This window comes from Cornus florida, unplaced genomic scaffold (assembly GCF_030987335.1).
Source record: "Cornus florida cultivar Cherokee Brave unplaced genomic scaffold, ASM3098733v1 CherokeeBrave_3.0.0_Hap2_Chr08, whole genome shotgun sequence".
Lineage (NCBI taxonomy): Eukaryota > Viridiplantae > Streptophyta > Magnoliopsida > Cornales > Cornaceae > Cornus > Cornus florida.
The window spans coordinates 79,159,053-79,166,521 of NW_026775578.1; the positions used below are offsets into that span (position 1 = coordinate 79,159,053).

Here is a 7,469-nt window from a genome sequence, read left to right on the forward strand (position 1 = left end):
TTATTGGTTTTTGCCTTTTGCTTTTCTTTTGAAATGGATCCTTTTAAGGCATCCGGAAATGGAACTTTTGGTTCAAACACTTTTTCAGAATTTTCTTTTGAACTTTCTTCAACACAAGAAGTTTTTAAATCATTTTGTTTCAAATCATTTTTCAGCAAAACTTTTTCAACATCATTTTTCAAAACTTCTTTTTCAAACACATTTTTCAAGACTTTCTTATTCACAAGATCATGTATGTGCAATGAAGGAGGAATGGGATGTGAAACGGGACGGGTGACAACTTGAGATTGCATCGGTTCACTCTCTTCATTGGACATTTCAATTTGATTGCCCATAATCCTACCACTCCGCAAGGTAGTCACCGCATTAACATATTCAATGGTGTGGCCTTCCGATGAGGAATGGGTTTCCACAACACATTGTTGCTTAGGTGGGGCATTAATAGGCATCTTTCCCTTCTCTCTTGCATTAAGAGTGCTTGCTATTTGCCCTACTTGGGTTTCTAGCTTCGCAATAGATTGAGAGTGAGAATGGAGCAATTGTGTGTTAGCCTCTAAAGTGTCCAAAGCATTCAAAACTTTTTCTTCAAAGGCAGGACTTCTAGTATTTCCTTGGGAATAAGATTGGTTGGGAAAATGAGAATTAGTAAATTGATTCCCTTGTGATTGATAAGGTCTATAACCTTGGGATCCTTGGTTTTGAAGTGGAGGTGGAATGTACTTCCCTTGAAAATCGCCTTAGGAAGGGTTTGAGCCCTCTCCTTGGTTTTTCCAAGAGAAATTCGGATGATTCCTCCAACTTGGATTTTAATGAGTACCATAAGGATTGTTCCCTTGGTTCACAAAAGCTGCATTGACTTGTTCATTAGGTTCATTTTGCACTTGTCCGTGAGGACAATGAGAAGTGGAATGAAGAACACTAGAACAAGTCATACATGTTTCATTTGATGCACGATGAGAATGATTAGGGAAGGAAGATACTTGGTTCGCCGAGTGTTGGTTAATCAAAAATTGATCAAACATTTGAGATAAAGACTTCATTTCGGCGGCTATTTCATTTGAATGGTCGACTTGATGTAAGCCAACACCCTTCCTACCTTGTGAATTTTTACCATTATTGGATGATAATGTTCTATGGAAAGAATTTTCACTTATGCTCTCATAAAGACGCCACACGTCATCCTCATGGCTATCAATGTATGAGCCACCGATGGAACCATCAGCCATACCCTTATAATTGTCCGATAAGCTCTCAAAGAAATATTGAACTAATTGCCATTTGGGTATGTCATGATGTGGACACTTCCTAAGCAATTCATTGAAGCGTTCCCATGCCTCATGAAACGTTTCTCCATCCTCATATGAAAATTCTCGAATTGAGGTTTTCATAGCATTGGTTTTTAAAATCGGATAGTAGTTCTTCAAGAACTCTTGTTACATTTCTACCCAAGAAGTGATTGAAAAAGGCCTAAGATTGTTAAACCAATACTTTGCCTTGTCTTTTAAGGTGAATGGAAAAAGTTTGAGTCTTAAGACCTCTTCCGGCATGTCCGTATATTTTACGGTGGAACATACTTCAAGAAACTCATCCAAATGCTTGTAAGGTTCTTCACTTGGAAGTCCATGATAGTTAGGAAGCATTTGAATGGTTTGTGGCTTAATTCATAATGATGTGCTCTAAATGGAGGCAATTGGATGCATGTAGGTGCATTATACTCATTAGATACATAATGGTCTCTTAAAGCAAGAGGTGGATTAGCTACTTGAGGTGCAACATGAACACCTTGGTTTTGAATTCCTTGATTGATGATGGGAGGTTATGGAACATACATTGGCCTTGGCATTCCATATGGAACTTGGCCTTGTTGTTGTGGTGGTTAGTGAATGTATGGCCTAGGCATGCCTAATGGTACTTGTATGTTCTCATTATGCACATTAGGATGAAGGATACCTTGTTGGTCTATGTGACCAAGGTCCTCAACATGATCATCATTATGGTCATCCATTGATAAATTGGTTCTATTTGAACTTCCTCTTCTCCTAGGATTTCTAACTACCGATTCAAGATACAAATCTAAAGGGACAAGAGTGGGTCTCAATGAACGACGTCTATGCATGCACAAGGTGAAAACACATAAACACAATGAATGAACAAACACTATGCCTTCACAACAATGCAATTAGACTTCTTCCACAAACACTTAACCCATACTCTTATGCTTTAACAATAATGATGCAAAGAACAAAAAAGAATGCCTCCACGCGGGCTCACGATTTGTCTAAGAAATTAAAAACAAGCCTCCACACAGGCCGACGATTTAACTAAGGGATTGAGTAAAGAAAGTCTCGCAAAGGTCCTTTAGCACTTCAACTCCAAATTTAAAGCTTAGCTTAGCAAATTTTTAAATTTTTAGCTCTTTACTTTCTTTACTTTGCTTGAATGCTCCTTTGCTTGCTTCTTCTCTAACAATGCACCTAGTCAAGTAAGAACAACACAATAAGTAACCAAAAAGAAAAATAAAAGTAAAGTAAAGACATGATCAAAAGAGTACTAATCCTAATTGATTCCACAATTCCGACGTTGCCAAATCAAATCAATCCCCGGCAACGGCGCCAAAAACTATGGTGGTTCGTCGCACTACCATCAAGTTTGAGAGTGTGGATTAAGGCGATGGCTAAGAGTTTTACATTTGTAAAAGCCACTACTACCTTTCACTATAAATATAGCTAGGGCGAGTAGGGATCGTCCCAAGGGATTGTGAGGGTCGAACAAGGTTATGGAATCGCTATTAGGGCTAGTAGTTCGAGTGATCAAACAATTGGTTGGTTAGTTGATTAGACTAGAGAGCAACTAAATTAGATTAAGTGATAACAAAAGAATGCAACTAAGAGCAAATAAGAAAGAAAAGAGTCTTGGGGTTTAGAGATCACCGCCAAGCAATGCATTTCTATACCATTGACAAGTGATTAATGAGGGCAAATGGTGTGTTGCAATATTGACGTGTGTGTGTGTTTGGTTGATTCAACAAGCAAGGATGACTAGTTAAACATGTATTGTCTAAACATCATGTGAAAGGCACAATATCTCTAAGCAATGAAGCATATATTGTCTAAACAACATGTGAAAGGCACAATAGATCAAAACAAGTCATTAATCCTTTCATTAAGCTCACAATCTAAATACAACACAAGGTTAGAGACATATGCTACTTGCATTCAAAAGCTTGGATCATCAAACAACAAGCATGAATTGTCCTCCCATTTAACACTACACTACAACTACACTACATCTACACTACTAGTATGAAAATAAACTAAGAGAGAGGCACAATCCATCAAGGAATAAGTATGAACCATCAAGAAAATTACAAGAGTATTCCATAAAGCACTATGTTTTGACAATCTCTAAATCTATAGCATCAATACACATAGACATGCATCAATAACACAAAATCTAGAGATAAGCACATGAACATCTATTCTAACATACATAGACATATAGATAGAATGAAATGATCAATTGAAAGCATTTATCCACATAAATCATTGAACAATCAAGATCTATATATATCAAAGTGTCAAAATATCAATTACAACACTAATCCCTTAATAATACACAAGATTAAGATAAAGAAAGCATGCTTGGGGCTAACTCTAGCCCCAAGAGGATGTCTAGCCACTCATGGTGATATTGCTCCAACCCTCAAGGGCTAACTCCATGGAAAAGATTTGCTCCTTGTTGATGAAGAACTCCAATGGTGTCTCTAGCCTCCTCCTCCTTTTCTTCCTTCCTAAAGCTTGGCTTCTTTGAGAATAATCCCTAGAATTGTCTATCTCTCAAAAAGTGCATCATATTCCTTTTATAGGTAGGTTAAGTGACACACAAAATGAGCTGGGGTCGTGCAAAGAATATTCTTTAATGATTGGATAAAGGACGGATTGAACAAGCTGGCTTTTTAACTTTTTCGCATTGGAAGAAGTTCGATCGATCGAACCTTGGACTTGGATCGATCGAACTTGGCAATCCATCGAACTTAGGCTGGATCGATCCAACTGGTTGAGCTTTTTGGGAAAAGACAAATCTGAGATATTTTGGGAGATATTTTTAGGAAAAGGACAAAAGTGGTTAGTGGGTGGTACAGCTGTGGATAAGATCAATCATTTGAATAAGGACAAAAGTGTTCGATCGATTAAAGGGTGGTGTTGGATCGATTGAACTTTGGACTTTATGCGTTGGGTTAATGTTTGGATCTATTTTGAAGTACTGAGATCGATCAATGTTCGATCGATCGAACCTTGAAGTTGGATCGATCGAACTTTGCTGCTTCCCATCTTTGGCTTTATTTGCTTCTTTTTTTCTCCAGTTTGCTCCTTTCTTTGTTTAATCCCAGAATTACTTCAATTAAGCTCTTATTTGGCTGAGTTAGCTTATTTTTGGGATAAGTGCCTGAAAATGGAAATAATACGAAATCAATTTAAAACGGTAAAGTAAGATGGATAAAGGTACTAGAATGCCTAAGCTTAAGGGGTTTAAATACGCACTTTTCAACGCTCATCAACAGTCAAACTTCTTAGGTGAAGACTCCTTATCAGTTGCCCTCTATTCTCATGTTTTCATATCAAACTTAAAGAATATAAATATTTATATCTTCAATTCTTTTCCATCTCGAATCAACAAATACTATAAAGAAATATTAAACGATTATATACTTTTTAAACTAGTTCAACCAGTAGAGTCGTTAATATATATTTTATTTGCTGAATAAATGTGTATGCGCTCATGTGGCCCATCTGGTTAGAGCATTTACTAATATGTTAGGCGTCTAGGGTTCAAACCCTCCCCCTAGTACCAAAATTCTCATTTTGCCATGGGACGCTACCATGTGGCAGAGTGGAGCTTGATGTGAGGTGGTTAGAAGAAAGCTACCTGGAATGCAGGAAGGTGGCACGCTGACATAATGGCGGTGCACTTCTTCAAGAATTAGAAGGTGACACGTGACCAAGGTGTTCTCTCTTAAGGATAAGATTGGTGGTAACTCCCTTATATACATGAATATTTATTTGACCCTTTTAATACGGGGCGTCGTCCCTTATAATACGGGGATGAAGATTACGGGATTCATTCAGCCCGGACCCTCGTAATACAAAGCACTTCAATGTCAATCCCTTATAGGACGATAATTACGGGATTCATTCAACCCGGACCCTTATAGTACAGTGTACTTAATGTTAATCCCTTATAATACAAGGACTAGAATTACGGGATTCATTCAGCCCGGGCCCTTATAATATGGGGACGAGGATAATGGGATTCATTCAGCCCGGGTCCTTATAGTAGGAGACACTTAATGTTAATCCCTTATAATACATGGATAAAAATTATGGGATTCATTCAACCCGGACCCTTATAGTACGAGACACTTTAATGTTAAAATAATAAAACAAATTGAAATTAAAGGCAAACACAATATCAAAAGTTTATGTAACTAAAATGTACTTAATTAAGAGTCGAACTATTATCTAGTTGTAAAGCCAATTAAATATGAAAAATAGAACTAAAAAAGATACGAAACTATCACTGTGCGACATAAAACTAAAGTTAATGCTAATGTTGAAGTTCAACTTCACTAGTAGTAATTTATAAGGCGTTCTGCACTCCAAGGGTGATCTAGCTGTCTTCTTCCCAGGGTTTCTAACCACTAGGTTCCCAATTAGGAGAAAGATTCCCTCATTGGGTTCTTTATGCTGAGCTTGATTCTCTGCCACCAGCAAATCCTCCCAAAATCACTCTTATTCCACGCTCTTCTCACGATCAGTCATGTATCTGCGCAACTGTCCTCAGCGAATTAGGCTTTTTATCTGGTTCCTTAGGTTGAAGCATTTGTTTGTAGTGTGCCTATGGTCTCTATGAAACATACAGTACTCATCCCTCGCCTTCCTTGTTGGATCTGATTTCAATTTTGTGGGCCACTTTAAGGTGAGATTATCTTGGATTTGTAGGAGGATTTGACTGATTGGGGTGTTTAAGGGAGTAAAGTTGGTGTAGCTATCCTGCCCCCTATGCTTATTGCTAGAAGGTTTCTTGAACTTGGTGTCTCTCTCATCTTTAAAGCTAGCGGTAGGCTTCTTTTGGTCTCCTTTCTTATTGCCAGCTTCCTTATTCTTTCAAGAATTCATGGCATCTTCAGCGTTCATATGTTTTTGTGCCTTGATCAATAGTTATGCCATGGTACCTGGTGGATCCTTTAATAGAAAGAACAAGAATTTGGAAGGATGTAGTCCTCCCATGAAGGATGTAAAGGCCACGTTGTCATCCACTTCATCAACCTATAACATCTCAGTATTAAAACTGCTATGAAATCATGCAACGACTCCCCTTTGTCTTGTTTAACATTTAATAGATAGGTAGGTGGTCTCCTGTTTCTCATTCCTACAATAAAATGCCCAATAAACTTTTACAGATTCAATTTATTAAACCAAACCCAGGCTGACCCATTAAAGGTGGTAAGAAAGGCCCTGCACATGATCTCATCTGGAATAACTTGCAAGTTCATGAGCGACTTAAAGTTTCTAAGTGGTCAAGGGGGTCACAAGTTCTGTCGAAGCTCTCGAGATGGGGCACTTTGAACTACTTAGGCAACGGCTGAGCCATAATCTAAGGGGTAAAAGGCAGGCTAGTCTTTTAAACAAGGGCATCGACTATAGCGGGCCCTTTTTTTTTTTTAAAGCTTGGGTTATCTCTTCCACTTTCAATTTAACATCTTGGACTTGTTGGTCCACATAGGTAACCTCGGTACACTCACCAACATACGACACACCTTCCAAGTGTTAAGGGGTGGCAGTACGCAACTCCCCTATCGATCTCCCATTTTGCTGTGCTCTGCTTTATCAGCATCGTCATTGCCTTCAACACGTACAACGGGGATTGCTAGGTGTTGCATAATTGCCGCATTTTGTTGGACCAGCTGATTCATGTCTTAACTAAGGTTATGAATATGTTGCTCCAACGCTATAACACGTTCCTCGTCATTTGGAATATTATGACGTTTTGCAATTTTTTTTCATTTTGTCTGGGTATTTTTTGAATTTTGGGATTTATTTATTTCTCGCCTCATTTTGCGTGCTTGATAAGCGCTAAATATTGCATATTTAAACGCCCTTAATTGCATATTTTAGTCTATTTAACATGTCAATAAAGTGTATTTTATAGGATTTGTTGTATTTTGTCTATTTTCAGGGCTTATCTCCAAAATGAAATAAAAGTAGGCTTTTAAGGGGTTTTAATAAACAAGGTTCATGGCGAGCTATGGAGACCAACAAAGTTGTCCTAAGTCTCTGAGCAAGCTCAACCTGAGGTTGGAAATTGACCTGAGAAGCTAGCAAGAAAGATAAAATGAACCTTAGAAAAACAAGGCTGGTGTCCGAACGCAACCTCCAAAAGTATTCTTGACGTCCAGATGCCCTGTGTGG

General features: G+C 38.2%; 1 pseudogene; it reads left to right on the top strand.

The window, feature by feature from the left end:
- Nucleotides 1-1,284: 1,284 nt before the first annotated feature.
- LOC132272041 (small nucleolar RNA R71) lies at nucleotides 1,285-1,383 on the top strand (annotated as a pseudogene).
- The last annotated feature ends 6,086 nt before the right edge of the window (nucleotides 1,384-7,469 follow it).